The sequence below is a fragment of the Chlorocebus sabaeus genome, chromosome 9, assembly GCF_047675955.1.
Source record: "Chlorocebus sabaeus isolate Y175 chromosome 9, mChlSab1.0.hap1, whole genome shotgun sequence".
Classification (NCBI taxonomy): Eukaryota; Metazoa; Chordata; class Mammalia; order Primates; family Cercopithecidae; genus Chlorocebus; species Chlorocebus sabaeus.
Window position 1 is genome coordinate 90,298,067 of NC_132912.1, and position 21,091 is coordinate 90,319,157.

Consider the following 21,091-nt stretch of genomic DNA (forward strand, 5'->3'; position numbering starts at 1 on the left):
TGCCTGCCTCAGCCTCCCAAAGTGCTGGGATTACAGGCATGAGCCACTGCGCCTGGCCCTGTTTTCTTTTTTAAAAAATGTTTTATATTTTTAGTTTACCCTTTTAACTGAACCTGTTTTCAATTCATGTGAATATACATAAAGTATAACACTAAAGAGTTAAAGAAAATATCAGAAAACTCTGCCAAGAGGTGTCAACTGAGTAATAACAACCTAGTTGGAATTAAGTCACTTTGACAAGGTATACTTTCTGAATGCTTATGTGTTAATTGCCTTAACAGACATTTATCTGTTGGTGTGACAGGCTGCTAACCTTAGATCGTATGCCCAGCCCTGGGTTTCCCCTTCCAGATAAAACTCTGTAATCAGACCAGCTTGCTCAGACACAGTGCCTGCCTACCTAACCCCACCCTGCCGACAGCAGCTGCTGAGGAGTAAGACTGAAGTTACCCAAATGCTCGTCCAATAGGCTCACATGTTAAAGACCAAATATTCCCCCCGGAACATGATCTCCTCAGTCCTCTCATCGCCGGAAATGGAGCTACCATCCTTTTAGTTGTTCAAACTAAAAAGCTAGGAATAGTGCTTTAATTCATATCACCCCCAACCATGTAATCTAATAAATCAGCAAATTCCAACAGCTCCTTCTCCAAAAGATGTCATGACTCTGTGAGCTACCTTCCATCTCTACTGCTATAATCCTGGTCCACACCTCATCACACCTGACCTCAGTTACTGTGATAGCTTTTTGTTTTATTTTATTATTTGAATTTCATTATTTCATTTTATAAGAGACATGGTCTCACTCTGCTGCTCTGGCTGGAGTGCAGTGGTGCGATCATAGCTTACTGCAGTCTTGAACTACTGGGCTCAAGCGATCTTCCTACCTTAACCTCCTGAGTAGCTTGGACTACAGGTACATGCCACCGCACTTGGCTTATATTTTTATTTTTTGTAGAGATGAGGTCTCACTGTGTTGCCTAGGGTGGTCTTGAACTCCTGGCCTCAAGCAATCCTCCTGCCTTGGCCTTCCAAAGTGCTGAGATTACAGGCATGATCCACCACTCACGGCCCCATAGCTTTCTCAGTGATCACCATCCAAACTTGCACTTTCTAATGGCCATCAGAATGGTTCTTGGAAACCTGTATCACATCATTTCATGCCTCTGTGTGAAATCTACATCTCTCACTGCAGTAAAATAAAACCCAAATTTCTTACCTTGGCCTACGAGACTGTTACTTGACCAGACTTTTACATACTTTTCTGACTTCACCTTCAGCCCTAAATGCCATGCTCCAGTCACTCTGGGCCTTCCTTTTGTTTTCTGAACCCATTCAATTTGTTCCAGCCTTGGTATAATGTGTTTCCTTTCGCTGGAACACTCCCTCCACCCGCTTGTCTTCTTAAGGTTGGATATGTTATTCTGATCTCATCTTAAATTACCACTTCCTCAAAGAGGGCCTGTGTGACTCCCCAGTCTAAAGTAGCACCCACCAATCTGTTTCTATCCTATTTTAACTTTCAAGAGGATACTTTTCCTGTTTATTTTTTTTTCCTAGCTGTCTCTCACCCAGTCCCAGAATGTGAACTTTATGAGAGCAGTAATTTTGATATGCAGTTTTCCGCTATATCCCCAGCACCTGGAATAGTGCTTGGCGAGTGGAAGGTGTTCCAGAAATACTCAGTGCATGAATAAAGTTTTCTCTTGGTGGGGTTGATTTCCATCTGAGTTGGTTCCATCATGGGTTGGTTATCTTTATCTTCTACTCTAGACCGTCTTCCTCCCTGTCCACTCATCTGATAACCTACATGCCCCATTCATCACTAGGGAACTCGGCACAGGAAGGGAGTGAGTGAACTAGCATAAGTGGAACAGTTGAATTGAAAAGACTCCAAAACTCATGCCCTGCTGCATACAAATTGTTAGCAATATCCTTTTGCTCATTAGAATATTCTGAATTGATATATAGATGTTCTAACGAAAATTCATCTCTTTATAAAGCGCTTTGCTATCTCTGCAATAGAGAGGGAAGAAGCATTGTTCTGTTTCTCACTGAAAAAAGAATATTACAGAAATGATTTTAGAAGCTTTAAAAGTGCTATTGAAATGCTATTTTAAATACGGAAATGCTATTTTAAACATGGAGAATTAAAGTCCAGAGCCATATCATCTAGCAATCTAACGAAAGGACACATAACTTTGGGCTTTGAAACTAGACTATGAAAAGAGGCTAGTTTTATATTTTAAGCCATGTCTTCCATGAGTGGGTATTTTTATATTGATATCTCCTCCACTTTCAATAGCTTATTAGTAATCTAATTTTTTTTCTGATTGTAATAGTAGCGTATACTCATTGTAAAGCATTTGCAAAATACAGACGCAACAGTGCTTTGGCCGGGTTAGAGTTTAAGGGTGTATGTTAAAGCCCGGCAGAGGAACATGTGGAGTGAGACAACACTGCCCCCTAGAGGTCTTTGTGTGCCGCGGGCTGACCGGGCCACCCAACCTCCCGAGAACGTCCGGCCGCTGGGTGAAGGCTCCTGGACAACTCCGGTGATTTCAAGGGGGTAAGGAGTCTTGTGAGAGGGAACTCGGTCCTGACCCGCAGTGGGCTTCCCTCATGACGGGCTGATGATTCGGGCTCCTCAGGGAGGCTGAAGTGGAGGGAGAGTCATCGGCCCCTGAGAAAAGAGGGTCTGGCCTGCAGGGTCAGCAGGACCGCGGTCCTGGGGGGAGTGGCAGGCCCGCCCCACCCCCACCCCCACCCCCACCCCCACCCCCACCCCCACCCCCAGTCGGCCTCCCCTCGCTGTGCCTGTGAGCGAGGCAGGAACAGAGCCACCAGGGTGCCGCGGAGAGGCCGTGAGCGCGCTCCTTGTGGTCAAGGGGAAAGAGAACGCCATGCATGGGCCAGCTGAGGAAACTTCCAGAAGCATAGGCAGCGAGCTGGGAGCAGCATAGCCTGATGACTAACAGAGAGGCAGGAAATGGAACCCTTAGATACCACAGAAGGGCAGCAGCAGAGACACAAGAAGCGATTCTGACTTCATGGCTCCAATTTTACAGGAAGAAACTAGGGAAGGGTCTCTTGGGACAAGAGTAGCTATTCACAATTAATAGGGGGAGTGGGGCCTGGAGCCCAAGGACTTGTATACTTCCTGTAAATTTGATATGTTTTTACTCACTGCTTGGTAATGGTGGGAGACAGTTTTCACAGAAAAGTAAAAGAGAGAAAAGCCTTCTATAATCCAATCCTAACCAAACAACTACATTTTTACCATTTTGATAGATTTCCTTGGAGTCTTCTCCCTATACATATTTTGTACTGTACAGTTTTATTTCCTACTTTCTCATTTATAACATAAGTATTTTTTGTTATTAAAAATACTTTTAACTCTGGAAAACAATTTGACAGTGTCTTATAAAGTGAACACGCCATATGAGCCAGAAATCCCACTTCTACGTATTTATCCTAGAGAAATAAAAACTTATGTTCACACAAAATCCTGTGCATAAATGTTTATAGCAACTCTATGCGTCAGCAAACACTGGAAACAACCTGAATATCTTCCAGTGGGTGAACTGATAAACAGAAATACATCCATGCAATGAAGTACTACTTAGCGATAAAAAAAGGAATGCACTATTGATACACACAAACATAGGTGAATCTCAAAGGTACTAGACTGAAAAAAGCGCGTCTCAGAAGATTACATACTGACGATTCAATTTATGTGACATTCCTGAAAAGGCAAAACTATAGGTTTGGAAAGCAGATCAGTGGTTGCCAGGACTTAGGGATGAAGTGAGGGTGTGGCTACAAAGAAATATCAAGAGGAAACGTTTTGGTGTGATGGAACTGTTTTTGATTTTTATATTGTTGGTGGACACAAAATCTATATGAGTGCTAAAATTCATAGAACTGTGTACGTGAAAGTCAATTTTATTGCATGCTAATTTAAAAACATTTAAAAATAAAATAAGCTTTAAATGCCTTTAAGACATAATTTAAAATAACTTTAGGAAATTCCAGTGAGAGACTCATCCCACAATTTAGGCACCCCTCCTGATACTAGACTGCTACGCTGTTCCTATCTCTGTATTAATAAAGCTGTATTGGAAACTCTGGGGGCATAAATCTTTGTCCATGTTTAAGATGTTAAAAATTAAGATAGAGCTCAGAAGTGGAATGACGGAGACGATGGGTATAAATGTTTTTTAGAACTCTTGATATCTGCCGCCTAATTGCTTTCCCATCATGGTCGTGTCAATTGCCCCTCCCACCAGCAGTGACTGAGATTAAATGGTTTGGGCCTTCTTGAGTATATGAAATTAGAAGACATATTCAGGGTTGGTTGGGGAATTGTCTCCTGGTTGGGGTGGGGTGGTGGAGAAATAGGAGAGAAATGGAGGTGGGTGCGCGTGTAAACCAGAGACAAATAGGCATTCACACCTGAGGGTTATCTGCTTCAGGTTTTTATTCTTCCCCAATAACTCCAATTTTGCTCCTTACCACTTTCTTTAGGATTGATTTTTATTTTCTTATTTCTTCTTCACCCTCTCTACTGGCCATAGTGTAAGAGCAAAGTTAGGCTACCAAAGCAGCAACACTATCCTATGTAGTCAACCAAGCAATGTTTTAAAAACACCAACCATATAAAGGCACTGTGCAAGCCACCCCTGCCCTCGGGGAATTTACAATGCAACAGGGAAAGGTGAGGTTAGTGTGACTTCCCCACCCAACACCACCTTTCTCCCTCCTAAGTTGCTAATGATAATGGTGAAAATAATGTCATCATCAGGTATTGTTTAGCTGTTGGAAGAAACCACTCGGCGTCGAGTTCATCAAGGAATACGTCACAGATGTGAAATCAAGCCAGGCCTAGCAAGGATGAGTGCACTTAATTGAACACATTTTCAGGTAGAGAAATGCCATGTGCAGAAGTGACAGCCTTTGATAAGGAGTATGGGACTGTGACTATTTCCCCTTGATGACCTTGCATGAAAATGAACAAACAGCATTTGAAAAGCTCCTCTCCTGAGGTGACTAGAAGGTGACTCAACGGTCCATTTCCATGCATCAGCTTGCTGGAGGAAATGGAAAGGCCTATTCCCCAAAGCAGTGTTTGTCTCACAGAAATAGAGATATTATGTGTAATAAATTGGGAAAACTTGTGAAATGAAACATCTGTTCTGCATGCTTAAGCACCAAGGCACTTGCAAAATATGAATTTTTACTCCATATTCCAAATGCTGTGATGATGAGCTGAGAATGAGTTTGGAAGGTTCATCGCTTTCCAATAAAAAGGTTCATCATGCCTCTCTGACTTTTATAATTATTTTGGAACATTTTCAATAGGAAATTGAAAGAGAGAGGAGGGAAAGAATGATGACAGAACTGAAGAAGAATTGATGAAAGAGTCAAAAAGCTAAAGAACTTTGAGAAATGGATTTTATGTGGAGTCAGCAATGCCTTCAGCTAATTTAACCAAATCAACAAAGCCATTAAAATGTATAATGATTTTTATTTTGCTACAAATCTATGTAGAATGAAAGGCACCTTGTGAAATGCAAAATCTTCTATATTTAGAATCTAAGCACCTACATAGATGTTTGAGAAAACAGAACGTGGCTATTCTTTTGTTGAATATTTTTAGAACATAATGCTACTCCCCCTGCTCACTCTACTGCAATAAACACTTTATTCTCTCTGGATGCCCTCAATTTCCCCTACTAGGTAGCAGCTGTGTATCACTCTCCAATGTACTGTTGATTTTCAATCTAGACCAGTCTCCAAGGTTATTATTGACTTTAAAATACACGATACCAATTTGCGGGTTCCACCAGATATCCAGGTGTGAAATTTTTTGAGGCCAATTTAAAGAACAGACTATCTTTTTTTCTTACCATGGTGCTGCATATTATTGTTGCTAATGCTACACCTAAGGAATTTCAAAGCTCGTTTCCAAACATCATCTCATTTGAGCTTAACCGGAACTGGGAGATGGGCTGTGCAATTACTTTTACCCAGCATTCCAAAAGGGGAAAAATAAGCATCTGAGAATGACTTTCCCAAAGTCACACAAAGAACCAAGACAAGACACTATGTCTCGTAACACCTGTTACTCTGTTTTTCTATTGTATTATATACTTTACGGTTGAATATAACCAGACAAGTCTTCTTCCTTGAAAACTCTCAGGAGAAATGTTCTCTAGTCCCAATCCCTTGTCTAATTTCTGCTTAAACCCATATCCTCCCCCATTTCTCCTTCTTGGTAGGCATGTGAGATCCCGCACTGCAGATCCCACATGCCTACCAAGAGAGTAGTGACCTTATAGAGTCCCACATGGCAGTGTAAAGCAGCGAGAGTCACGTCTTGGGTCCATAGTGGACTGATCCAACCATGTGGGTAGTGGTCAGAGGGGAGTTTTTAACCAGCAGTGGACAAAAGTGGGTCACATCAGCAAGGTTGGCACTGCAGCAAAGTGGCCATTGGGATGATAAAGGGACAGTGATGCTCATGTCCCAGTGTGGATGTTGGGAGAGCATGCATGTTGCTTTCTGTGATGGTATCCTTCATGGCACATGACAGCACAGTCATTTCTCCTAATTCTGGAACACCAGGTTTCCTACTCGACTCTCTCAGGATTCTCAGGTAAGAGAGGAGAGACATGTGTGAGGGGATAGGAGGAAGCAGAAAGGAAAACGAATGGGTAGAGATGACATAAAAGGCATATTCAATGAGGGATTGCCAGGGAGAAAGAAATAGATCCCCCTTTCTTTGTCATAATTTTCAAATAATCATTTTTATCAAAGACCATTTCCCCCTTGGGGATCTTGAAGGGCAGGTAAGGCCACCGCCTCAGTGCCTGTGTTTACACTTATGGATACCCACCTGAGACACTGGATGTGTGTTGGATGTGTGTTGGAGGGGGACTGTGGTCCTGCATTAGGCAGGTGGGTACTAATGAGCTAATTAACTTTGGTTCAAATTGTAAAAGCAAAGTGGCTGCTGTTCCCCAAAGTTGATAAGGCCTGGGTGATGCTTCTCAGACTTTCATGTGCCTAAGAATCACCTGAAGATTCTGATTCAGTGGGTTTTGGGGTGGAGCCTAAGATATTGCATTTCCAACAAGCTCCTAGTGATGCTTTGATGCTAGTCCATGGACTACGTAAGTAGCAAGGAGCCAGGGACATTCGGATTACACTATATATGTGGTTTTGCACCCTGATTTTTTTTTCCTTTTAACCTTTTAAAACTTTTTGCTTAACATTTTACATGAATGTATTCCCTATGATATTAATTATTCTTTAGACTCATAGTTTTTAATAACTGTGATATTTAGTTACTTGGATGTGTAGTGATATATTTGATCACCTACCTTTTGTTTGAAATCTAAAATGCTTCCTGTTTTTACCTGTTGTAAATCATGATGTCATGAGCATCCTTATGTATAAATCTTTGTTGGCTTCTCTGCACCAAAAGTTGCAACCAGGTCAGAGCATTCCATTAGCGAAAAAGAAAGAGAGAGAGAGAGAGACAGAGAGAGAGAGAGGGGAAGAAGAAGAAGGAGGAGGAGGAGGAGGAGGAGAGGGGAAGAGGGAGGGAGGGAGGGGAGGAGGAGGAGGGGAGGAGGAAGAAAGGAGAGGAGGAAAAGAAGGAAGAAGAAAAGAGAAGGAAAGAAAAAGGTATATAAAAGAAGTTGAAAATACTGTTTTAAAACAAATATTGACTGATCCTCTAATATCCACATCCAAGGCACTTGATGACAAGAATTATAGAATATTAAGAAAAACAGAGTTTTTCTTTCACTTCTGCTGTAACATGTACTTGGAAACTATGCCGTAAAGTATAAAGCTCGAAAGTGGCTGGAATGTCTCCATACAATGTATTGTAATTACAGATTGTGCTCCAAGATTTGTTACAACTTTGTGAAGGGAAAAAAACACAACCTGTGTTTTGTATATTAAACATTAAAATTATAGGCTATATCCTATGCAATGGAAGGAAAATATGCCACATACATTGAATTTTTAAAAACTACCATACCAAAATTTTGCATAAAAACTAATAAATTGTATTAAATGGAAAATAGTTAATAATTTGGCCTCTCTGGTTTGCTCTGGTGTCGCCGGGTCCTGGCTCTCATTAAGGTGACATCTAGCCTATAGGGCATTGAATAGAAAAAAGGCATTCCTTCTTCAAGCACTTAACTTCCATCCAGCCAAAGCTTATGTATATTGATTTTGTTGCAAGACACTGTACTGCCATCTGCTAGAAAATGGTGTAGCAATAAAATACAAATGTAAAATGTCTACAATGTGAATAGTACTTCCAAGATGTGGTGCACAGTCTGCACAACCATAGGCACTGGCCTACATCTAAATAGATTTTTCTGGAATGAAAGAATGAATGTATTCTATTGATCCTGGTTATGCTTTGAAGCTGTAATCTGTCGGTACCCTCTGTGGTCACTAGATAGGAAGTTGGAGAATATGCAAAGTGATAAAGAGAAGGGTAATGGGAAAGTCTAAATCAGTGCTTCTCAAATTTTAATGGGCATATGAATCACCCAGGAATCTTGTTAAAATGCAAATTATAATTTGGATGCGGGGCCTGGAATTCTGCATTTCTCACAAGCGCCCAGCTCCCTTATCACCTGATAAGAATGCTCTCAGTCCATAGGCCACATTTTGAGTAGAAAGACTCCAAAACAATGATCAATCTTGACTTCTTGCTAAGTAAATATTTTTTAGTAAAAATTGTCACTCCTAGTTCATTGAAATTGATTCAGTATTCTTATTAATTTCTGTGTTGGATTTTGGAATGGAAAGAAACTTCCAGGTGATTCTAATGTGCAGCCAAGGTTGAGAACCACTGATCTAGTGAAAAGTCATGCACTCAAAGCACCAGAATGTAGGGACTACCTGTAAAAGGCATTCACAAATGAAAAACATCAAATAACTGTGATTTTAAATTTTAAAAAAAGAATTATTCGTCTGAAGATATTTATCACCACATGAATGATATACATTACTAAGTATTGCAGGTGTGTCCAACCTTTTGGCTGCCCTGGGTGGAAGAAGAATTGTCGTGGGCCACACATAAAATACACAACATTAACAATAGCTGATGACCTAAAAAAAAAAAAAGGGGGGGGTGTGCATAGTTTTCATTATATCCACCACCACAGATAAGCAAAATAGTCCTTGCATGCAAAAGGTTGGACACAGCTGGTAAGAGTTTAGAGGCCGGGAGCGCTCTATAGGCAGAAATACTTTGGGAATGAAGGTAATGGGAGGACACAGGACAAGACGCTGCCCTTCCCCATTCCACCCCCCAACCCCCGCCGGTGTCTCAGGTGTGGCATGAGCACACGTGACAGAGGCAGTGAGCACCTGGGCTAAGGATAGCTATTCTGCTCCTCTGGCATTGTGCTTCTTATGGAGTTGAGAGTTCCTCTGCACTTTCTTGTGTATGCCATTGGCCAGATGATAGTACTTTGCAACTCCAATCAATCAACATGCTTGCAGATGGTTACAATCTTGCTGTTTTCCCATCCACGATAATCACATGGCTGTATCTTAATGCCAGTTTACTGAGTTGTATTGCTAGGGGCTTTCTAATTCCCACTAAAGATTGTTAAAGCCCTCAGCCATTTTCTTACTTAAAATTATTAAAGGTAGTTTTAGGTATGTTGAGGAATATGTGTGGATGATACAGCATTTCTCCTCTGCCTGGAATAGTTTTCTTCCCTATTCCCGCTGCATTCCCTCATCTACGCTCCACCTCATTTTAACAAAGGATTGGTATTTTAGAAAAACTCAGATTCTCTTTGGGGAAGTGAGCGCCACCACTTGTATGATGATTTTTAAAGATATATTCTCACATTCTTTGATGCTTCTCCCCCAAAGAGATGGAGCTACATTCCCCTTTTCTGGGTATGGGCTGGACACAGGGACTCAGATCTGGCAGAAGGGATGAAATGTCACTTTTGAGATTAGGTTATTGAAAGACTGTGGCTTCTGTCTTGGGGGGTGCATGCTCGCTTTTTCACTCTTAAACTCCTCACTCTGGGAGAAGCCAGCTGCCATGCTCTGAGGCAGCCGGTGGAGAGGCTCACGTAGTGAGGAACTGAGGACTGCCAGCAGCCATGGCAGTGAGTGCAGAAGCAAATCCTTCCCCAGTTGAGCCTGCAGATGATGATAGCCCTGGCAAACACCTTGACTGCAGTCTTGTAAGAGATTCTGAGGCAGAACCACCCAGCTAAGAAGCTCCTGGACTCCTGACTCACAGAAACTGTGAGATGACACTTGTTTTTTTAAAAAATTGGTAAGCTTGGCTGGGCACAGTGGCTCATGCCTGTAATCCCAGCACTTTGGGAGGCCGAGGCAGGTGGATCACAAGGTCAGGAGATCAAGACCATCCTGGCTAACACGGTGAAACCCCGTCTCTACTAAAAATACAAAAAATTAGCCAGGCCTGGTGGCAGGCGCCTGTAGTCCCAGCTACTCAGGAGGCTGAGGCAGGAGAATGGCATGAACCCGGGAGGCGGAGCTTGCAGTGAGCCGAGATGGTGCCACTGCACTCCAGCCTGGGTGACAGAGCAAGACTCTGTCTCAAAAAAAATAAAAATAAAATTGGTAAGCTTGAGGATAATTTGTAATGTAGCAATCATCAACTGACACAACTTGCCTGAAACAAAATATTTTTTCAGCAAAGAACCTGCTACTCTAAGCTTGCTGAAACTGGCTCTGTATTGAAAACTAGAATGGAAAGGAATGTTTAGTGTCAGGGTAAATTCATGGATCAGTGGACCCAACAGAAGTGCAGTGTGTGTGTGTGTGTGTGTGTGTATGTGTATGTGTATGTAAAATACATCTCACTTCTTTGGAAGTGAAAGATGAATTTTTGGAAAAACAAAACCACAAATCAGTTCTTTGTTATCATTGAAATCATTTGATAATCCTAATCATGCCTACACACTCCCAAAATAGTAGAAGATGGTAGCTCACAAAACAAGGAAGACTGATAAAGCTACTGAGGTCTGCGGGAGCTGCCCTGTAAGTCAGAAGTACCCACAAGTTGGAGCCATTAGGTTTTAAATGACAGAAACCCAATTCAAGCTAGTAAGCAAAGAGAGAATTTATTGTCTTACACATCTGGGAAGTCCGGGGCTACAACAAACTTCAGAACACCTGTTTACATAGTTCTCCGTCTCCCTCATCATCTGGCCCTGCCTCCCTGTTTCTTTCCTCAACTTCTTCTGTGACAAATCACTTTCTTTGGGCACCAGTAGCCCAGCTTCTCATCTTGAGTTTGCCTGCTCCATGGCAAAAAGTGCATTTCTCCTTACAACAATTAATCCAACCCTAGGAACATTCTGATTGACTGGCTTGGGTTGTAAGACTTTGGGAAGGGGAAGGTGGTGAAGATGTGGTTGACAGGTTTGCCTGGACCACATGGAAAGAGAGGGAGTGATTACCCAAGGGACCCAAGAGGAGGGTGAGTGAGAGGGCTGTTAAACAAAAATATAATCACTGAAGCTCCCTACAACCTGGAGGCTTGATGAGAATAAGCCATGACACATGGTTGCTGTTGTATGGTTGCTGTTCTAAACTCATGGTTGCTGTTCTTATGGTGCTTCAGGGAGATGCAACTAGAGGCTCAGGTTCTAGGCTGAGTTAAGCCAGGAATGAGGTTTTCTTCTAGAAACTTCTGGAACTAAATTACTAGGAAGTCCCTGGAGAGGTTAGCTGGCCCTCCATGTCTATTCTACTTAAAGCTGTTTGACTTATAAATATGAGAATTTAATTCTTCTCCACCCAGCAAGAGAGAAGAATGAGGTCTATTTGCCTTTATGGTTCTAAGATAACTCATTTATAGTTTTAAAACACAGGGAAATTAAGGATGTAGGAATGTGTGGAGGTGGTAGACATCTGCTGAATTTTTTTCATAAGAGAGTTTGAGTTGAGATTCTGACATATGCAACCAAGAGATCCTAATAAAGCTGGTTCTAAAGAGATCCAGATTTTCATATTAGAACTATAATGAATGAGATTTATGTGCTTTTTATGAAACTTTATATTAGCAATTAAAATATTTTGCACTGGAGGATCAGTTCAAGGGCAAATCTATGCAAAAATGTTCCAACTGAACCCTATGTATTCAGAATCACAGTGTGTTAGAACTGAAAGAGGCCTGAAAGATCCTATTTAACTTTTTTTTTAAGTGAAGAGAAATATCTTTTCATAAGTTTAATGGCTATTTGTATTTCTTCTTTTGTGAATTGCCTTTTAAAATTATTTCTCATTTTTCTATTAGAACATTACGTTGTAAATTATTTGTAAGTATTTTTATATGTATAATATAAACATATTATCTGTCATATACAATGTATATCTTTCCTTTTTTCCATGTTATAGTGCTGCTTTTTATATATACATGAAGTTTTAAGTTTTTTGTAAATTGATTTATCTCTTTGTAGATTGTATCTTAGTGTTTATAACTAGCAAGAAGACTTCCCAATACCCAAATACAGTAAATAGCCACATATTTTAAGTTATTTTGCAATTTTTTAAATTTTATTGAATTTTAAAGATCTGTCTTTAATTTAATTATATATAAGTCTCTAACAAATCTGAAATTTAATTTGCGAAGTAGGCATCTAATTTTATATTTTCCCAAATGGTTAGCCAAATATTGCTGTACCATTTATTAAGTAATCTGTTTATCCCTATTCAACTGAAATGCCACACTGACTTAATATTTAATTTGTTTATTTGAGGCAGCAGAACTTCTCAAAACATTTATTAACAGAGAACAATGTTTCATGTAATTAGCATTTGACTTAATAGCTCAACTTGAAGAATGGAAAAAATAAAGGGAAATGATAGATTTCAGTACTACGAACAACATTTGTTGGGACTTTTGAAGGTAGATAAATTGGAAGAAAAAGTATTATGTTGCTTTATTTTAAAAGTAGAAGCTAGCAATTTCTAGCTGCATTTGAGGACTTTATTTTCTCTTTGCATTTTCTTCCCTGTCATCTACAGATTTCCTAGCAGACTTAACACCTGGCATTGGGGAATCCTTAAACCCAGGGAAGGAACTGCGGGCAGGACATTTTCTGTGAATGTTAGGGTTGGGAAAAGGGGAGATGCAATAAGGGATGTGCTTCCTTAAGATAATAAACTCTATATCCACAAAGCCCCTGGCTGGAATTCTGGGTTGAATTGTATCCTCCCCAACCCCCACTGAAAAAAAAAAAAAAGACATGCTCTTCAACGTATCTTCCTAACCCCCAGTATCTCAGAATGTGAGCTTATTTGGAAATAGGATCATTGCAGATATAATTAGTGAAATAAAAATGAAGTCATACTGGAATAGGGTAGGCCTCTGGTCCAATATGACTGGTGGCCGTATTGGAAGATGGCCATGTGAAGACCGGAACACACAAGGAGAAGACCATGCAATGATGAAGGCAGAGACTGGAGTTATGCAGCTGAAAACCAAGGAACACCTTCTTATGTACTTAATTTGTGTCAGATTTCATCAAAGATTGCTATGAAACCACCAGAAGCTAAGAAGAGAAGAAGGATTCCCCTACAGGTTTCAGAGGGAACACGGCTCTGCTTACACCTTAATTTCAGATATACAGCCTTCTAGTTTGTGCTACTTTATTATGGCAGCCCTAGGAAACTAATGCAGTGCACATGATATCTAATGGCCTCATAGCTTCTGACACCAAAATGCCCCCAAAACACCTTTGATCTGAATTTTGTCAAATTTTGAACACTTATAGGAGATGATATAACTAGAATATGATGAGATACTTATTAAATAAAGCCCAATGACTCCATGGATTCCAAGTAAAAGTTAAGTAAATCCCTTAAAATCAGAGCTAGAATAATTAATTGTTCTGTCCCTCATTAGCTCTGTGACCTTAAACAAGTTATTTAACTTCTTGGGACCTCCGTTTCCTCATCTGTAAAACAAAATGTCTACCTCAAAGGGTTATCATAAAAACTGGACAAAGTAGTGATGCATGGAAAAGTACTTACAACAGTACTTGACACAGAGTGAGTATATAATTAATGATCATCTTCTTCTTCTTCTTCTCCTCCCCCTCCTCCTCCACCAGTGCAAATTAACAAATTCAAAATGATAGTTCATCACATAATTGCAACAATGTGCTAGACACTCACATAAAGACCCATGGTAATGTAGTCATTTTGCAATGGAAGTTTGGCCATGTGACAAGAATGTGCCCCTGATATGTCTCCTTGCAGGTTACTATGAACTGAATTGTGTCCTCCCCTGGCAAACTCATACGTTGAAGCCCTAATCCTTAATGTGATTGTATCTGAAGATAGGGTCATTGGGAGATAACTAAGGCTGAAAGAGTCATAAGGGTAGCACCCTAATTCTATAGGACTGTAGCCTCATAAAAAGAGGGAGAGGAAGAGAGAGAGAGAGAGAGCTCTCTCTATGGCAAGCACCAAGGAAAGGCCACATGAGCATGCAGTGAGAAGGCAGCTGTCTGCAAGCCACAGAGTGCACTCACTAGAAGCCAACCATGCTGGCACCCTGATCTTCCTCTTCCCTGTTTCAGAGCTGTGAAAAAATTAATTTCTATTGTTTAAGCCACCCAGTCTATGGTGTTTTGTTATGGCAGCCAAACTGACTAATTCACAGATTCAGCACTCAAAGGATTAAATATATATTACCTCTTGGAACAGACAATGTGGATCTCCCTACTTGGCTGTATCCTCCTTCCCTACTAGTCTTCTAAATTTGTAATGCTGTAGGGCCCTCTTCTTTGCTATATCTATGTCCTTACCGTGAGTCTTCTATCTCAATCCAGCACAAGGCTTTAAATATCATGTGAAATGGTTTGAATGTGTGTGTCCCCTTCAAAATTCCTATTGAAACTCAATCCCCAATGCAGCATTGTTAAGAGGCAAGGCCTTTGGGAGGTGATTAGGTCATGAGGGACCTGCCTGTGTGAATTAATTAGAACCTTATAAAAGGGATGGAGGGAACTAGTTAAGCTCTTTTTGTTCTTCTCCTTTCTCCCATGTAAGGATGCTACAGTGAGAAGATGCCAGGTCCTCTTCAGACACCAAACTTGCTGGTGCCTTGATCTGGGATTTCCTAGCCCTTAGAACTGAGAGAAATAAATGTCTATAATTTATAAATTACCCAGTCTGTAATATTGTGTTAGAGCAGCACAAAGTGATTAAGACATCGTATGTATACTGATGATATACAGATTTAGTCCTCATCTCTTCCTTCAACTGCAGGCCTATGTGTCCAACTTCCATCTTGACTCTTCCACTTGGATGAATAGTAAATAGCCACCTCAAATGTTTTGAAGTCCAAAACAAACCCTTCATTGAACTGTTTGTTCCCTCTTTCCAACCATGCCTTGTCCATGTGGACACCCCCAACCCAAAAGTCATCCTTGATTTCTTTTTCTTTAGACCCTCTGCCCACATCCAACCTGTCAGTAAGTCTTGTCAGTTCTACTTCCAAATTATATTTTTAATGTTATTCCTATTTCTCAGTTCCACTATCACCACCATGACTACTTCTTGACATAGTCTCATTTCTTGCCATAGTCTCCTAAATGGTCTCGTTATCTCTAGTCTTGCTGTCTTATAAATTCCTCTCCACTCAGTAGCCAGTTATCTTTTTTAAAATATAATTTTAATTTTACAAAAAAAAAATACATGTGCAGAGTTTAAGCAGGCAGAATTCAACAAATGATATCACCAAAAGGAAACAAACAAACAAGACAAACCAATACTTTCCAGGAAAATAATTTTTAATGCTTAGCTCAGAGTTATCTTTTCATTTGTTTGTTTTTGGTTAGGTTTATTGAGGTATAATTTGCATAGAGTAAAATTCAGCAATTCACATATTTAGGTATACATTCCAGTGACTTTTGACAAATATATTTGGTCATGTAACCACTATAATAAAAATATAGAATATTTCCTTTACCCATAAGATATAGATGGATATAGATGTAGATGTAAAAGATACAAGGTCTCCTTCTGTTGCCCTTGAACTCCTGGGATCAAGCAATCCTCCTGCCTCAACCTCCCAACTAGTTGGGATTACAGGTTTGAGCCACCATGCCCATCCCCATAAGTTATATTTCAATACATAAACTGAATCATGTCAACTCTTTAGGCAAAAAGCCTTCAGTGAGTTTCTTCTAACTTAGAATAAAATCCAAACTATTTGTCAGGGTCCTTGAAGCCCTACAAAACTCACTTCCATTTACTTCTCTGAACTCCCCTAATAACAAGTCCCCTCACTCAGCAGGGCCCTGCTCAGGAGTTTCAATTTGCTTCATGGACGTTCAACTTGCTGCTCCCCTTGTCTGGAACAATCTTCCTCTGATATTCCATCCACCTTACCTTTTCTGATCTCTTTATTGAGAGTAGCTTTCAATTCACCTCAAGAAAGTTATTAATTATTTTATCCTGTTTATTTCTTATCACAATTTGGGATAATTTTGTTAATGTATCTTTTTGCTTGTTTATGTCTTAGACCACCAGAGTGTAGCAAGATAAAGGCAAGACCTTGGTCCATTTATGCAACAGTATATTCCCAGCTCCCATGATATTATCTATTCTGCCACACAGAGGGTTCTTCATATTCGGTTGAACTATTTGGAATTACCCACATATGACTGTTTTTGACCTACAAGAATGGTGATTTCACATGGTTCATTTGGTTTATAAATATTTGCTGAATAAATGAATAAACTGAAATTTTGAGTTGCTGCCACCAGGAAGAGAGTAGACAGTTATATTTGTGTGCAGTTAGAAAGGGTTCACTCTCCTGGGTTCACTTGATCACTTTTTATCCTAAATTGCCACCCAAAGTACCATCGTAATTTTCCACTAGGAAAATCATTAAAACAGATAACATGGGTCACTTAAGTGTAAAACTTAAAGATGACACTTCTTTAAGGAAATCTACCAGAAGAAAATCTTTTTCTGATTTTTAAAGTTTAATGAAACATAATTTACATATAATGTAAATGGCTAATAATTTACATACAATGGCTAATTTTTAATTCTTCATGTTTTTTGTTGGCAGGCAACGTGTTGGACCTTCCTGAGCTTCTCAGAAAAGAGAGGGTTTTCTTTTGAGGCAAACTTGATAGTACATTTTGATAGTACAGGAGGCGGTACTGCATGGTGACAGAAAAGCGCCAGCTTTGTTAGCAGGACCACCTGGCAGGGATGCAGGCTGTGCCACTTACCAGCCAGGGGACCTTGAGCCAGCGGCTTGGCCTCACTCACCCTGTTTCCTCAGCTGCAATTAGGATGAACAGACTGCCTGCTTGGGGGTTGCCTAAGGCTCACATTGGTTAATGATGTGAAACGCTTAGCGCAGTGCCTGGCATGGAGAGAATTCTCATTAGATGATACCTCGGCTGGGCTCTAGGAGCTATAGAAGAAACTTCATCTCCATGAGCTCAGCATGTTTCTAGCTTTCCTTTTTGTTTTCTATTCAACCTTTCACCCAACTCAGCTTCTCAGTCCCTAAATGACAAAGGTTTGGGAAGGATGATCTGGACCAAGGCTTGCATTTGTTTCTGATAATTAAATGTTATGTTGTCTTCAGTCTAAATAAGTTTGCCTGTACAGCCTTGTTCAATGGTTTTTTTTTTTTTTTCTCTCCCTGATAAATGACCCTCAACTTATTTTCCCTCATTTAATTGCTTATTTACATACAGTACCTAGAAGGAAATAAATTTAATGGCCCCTAGCAATTGGCCTTCAGGTATCAAGTTTAAGTCCTTTTAAGCAGAACAGCAAATTGAGCACGGAATGAACTGGTTTCATGGTAGGGTACTGCAATTAGATGCAAGAATAGGGAAAGCAGGGTGCTTCAAGCGGTGACACAATTAGAATAGCACTGGGGGGGCTTCTCTTTCCACTTCTTCAACTCCCCCTGGATTCCACTGGCTAAAGAGTCGATGACATCCCTGAAAAATCTTCCCTCTCTTGTTTCTCTGATGCCACCTCTATGTTCTCTGCCTCACTGGCCACACTTCCTTTACCTCCCAAACTTTTAACTCTGAGTGTCCCAAACTTGTCTCATCACCTACCCCTGCTGCCCAGCTCCCCACCCTGTTCCCCTTCTGACACGGGCACTCTCCTTCTGATCTCTTGGGAGAGAAACAATGAAGGGCTATTTGGCACTTTTATTTCTATTCAAGGAACCAGACTGTGAACAAGTTTACCATTTAGTCCTTTGGACTGTGTCTTGAATTCATCCCTCTTCTCCATTCTCACCAGCACCATCATCATGATGGCTAATATTTCCTGAGTATCTTTCATCCAGGCATGATGCCAGGTGCACCAACTTACTTAATCCTCATAGCCACCACCTGAGCAAGCGCCTGTTTTATAAATGGACCAGTTCTTGCTGCTATTGTACAAGTTATTTTCTTTCTATAACATCCTCCTTGTCCTCCTTCCACATTCTTAAAGAAACTTGCCCTTCCTTTAAAGTACTCAGGGAGCCCTGCATTGCTTCTTGAAGATTTCTCCAGCTTCATCATCTCACAGTGGTCTCTCTTTTCACTAAATGTTCAATATGCTGCACATAAATACCCCAAAGTTAGCACAGAATTGTTTTATGGCTGTCATATATATTAAAAATAATTAAAAGTTCACTTTTTCTCCCATTATGGGAAGGATACATGCTCCTATTAGTAAATTTAGTAGGTAGGAAAAAATTATCACTATCTAGACTGCTTTCCATTTAGTCTTTATGCATAGCTTTCTGTCTGCCTATTTTTATCTTGTGTTTGTAGCTTACTATTATAAAATATGCATCTCCATGTTCATTGTCAACATTATTTACAATTACTGAATAATATAACACGGCATGGATTTACACATATTCTCTATATTTGGGTTAAAGGAGATAGAGTGTGTGAAATCAAATGGGAGAAGTATCTGACACATAACAGGGAATACAAATATTATCACATAGTATCAATTTATTGGTGAATATTGAAAGCTCCAAAAAAGAAAAAAGTTTTTTTTTAATTCCCCTAATTACTTATTGCAGTATTGTGTTCATGCAAAATGCTCAATCATTTTGGAGAAATAACAATTTTTTTCCTCATCATGAAGTAAGGTATGCTCACTGCAAAAAATCTAGAAAATAAAGAGGAACATACTAAAGAAAAGAATACTCCCATGTAATCTCAGTCTTCAGAAATAATCTTTTGTAACACACGCTGCTGGTGGGAATGTAAATTAATTCAGCCATTGTGAAAAGCAGTGTAGCAATTCCTTGAAAAACTTAAAATAGAATTACCATTCAACCCAGCAATCCCATTTTTGGGTATATACTCAGTGGAATGTAAATCATTCTGCCATAAAAACACATGCACGTGTATGTTCATTGCAGCACTATTCACAATAGCAAAGACATGGAATCAACCTAAATGCCCATCAATAGTAGACTGAATAAAGAAAATATGGTACGTATTTACCACAGAATACTAAGCAGCCATAGGAAAAGAAAAAGATCATGTCCTTTGCAGCAATATGTATGGAGCTAGAGGCCATTATCCTAAGCAAACTAATGCAGAAACAAAACCAGATACTGCATGTTCTCACTCATAAGTAGGAGCTACACCATGAGAACACATGAACACAAATAATGGAAAAAGAGACATCATGGTCTACTTGAGGGTGGAGGCTGAGAGGAGGGAGAGAATAAAAAAACTACCTATAGAGTACTATGCTTATTACCTGTGTGATGAAATAATCACTTTGAACATTGTCTTCTAATCTAGACTCTTCTATGTTCTGTATGCACATAGAAATACACATGCAAAGCTGAACACATATGTGAAACAAAATTCAGACACTCAAATTTTCCCCCAATACATGATAAAATCTTGCACAACAGCTTCCTCCACAGCAGAAAATGTCTTTACTACATCTTAGAAATGGGGTAAATGAATAGGGTCAGGCTCTTCAGTGTAATAATCTTGGTAAATATTCTCAATGTGAGAAAATACAAACAAAAGACCTTCTCTCCTAGCAAATTTAGACCCAAATGAAAATTGAAGCACAGTTATTTTAAACAAATTTATCCTGGAGCTTAGTGGTTCAAGTTCAAGGTTGAGGAGCAGTCTGGGGACATCAACTCTTAATATTTTTCAAGTTTTGGAGCAAGTGGTTTCTAGGCTCTGAGTGAAGTGAAACAGAATCTCCAGGGGCATGTGGTAAAGATAATCCCATACTATGTGCAGCATAGAATTAAAGAGAAGAGGCGAGAGCATGAAGATAAACCAGTACAATCAGTTGTTCACATACCACTAACTACAGTGATACTCCCGTTTGCTTCCTGTGAAGCAGACAATTACTAATAATCACTGATGTCAATTTTTTATTTCATACATCCTTTAACTATTTTCATATCTTGAAAGAGTCAACATAAAAGCCACATCCAATTTCTAATTTTGAACAAGAGAGAAACCTAATATCTTCTCATATTTTTGTCTTGCTTCCGTCTCATGAGTTCCCAAAATAGATACATTATCTGAATGAAGAGTTCATGGGCAAATGTCACACTTTTCTTGGTTCAGCTAATTATATTTCTGCTTTTGCTTAGAATAAGATTAATTTTCCTATTCTGCTAATAAACCATGTGATGGCAAAATGCCTTATGCTGAGAAAAGATGCCTTTGGCATTTTAAAGAATTGGGAAGCTATTTCAGATAAGCTATCATGTGCATGAAGAATAATTTATTCATATGAAATGTTCAATAACCAGAAAAGACCGATTTAAAAAAAACATTTCACAATTAAGTTTTTTGTTGTTGTTGTTATGGACAGTGATTTCTTCTAAGAAACAAAGCGTCTGTCTATATGAAGAATAACTAACATAATGGTTAATAAATATTGATTGGATCCAGCCAAGTGAGCAGCATTTTTGAGTTTACAGATGTGGTGACTTTGAACTGTATTTAAGTGCTTATAATGAAATTTTGTAGTTGCAGTAATAGCTTTGTTCCTGAGTCTCATGAATATT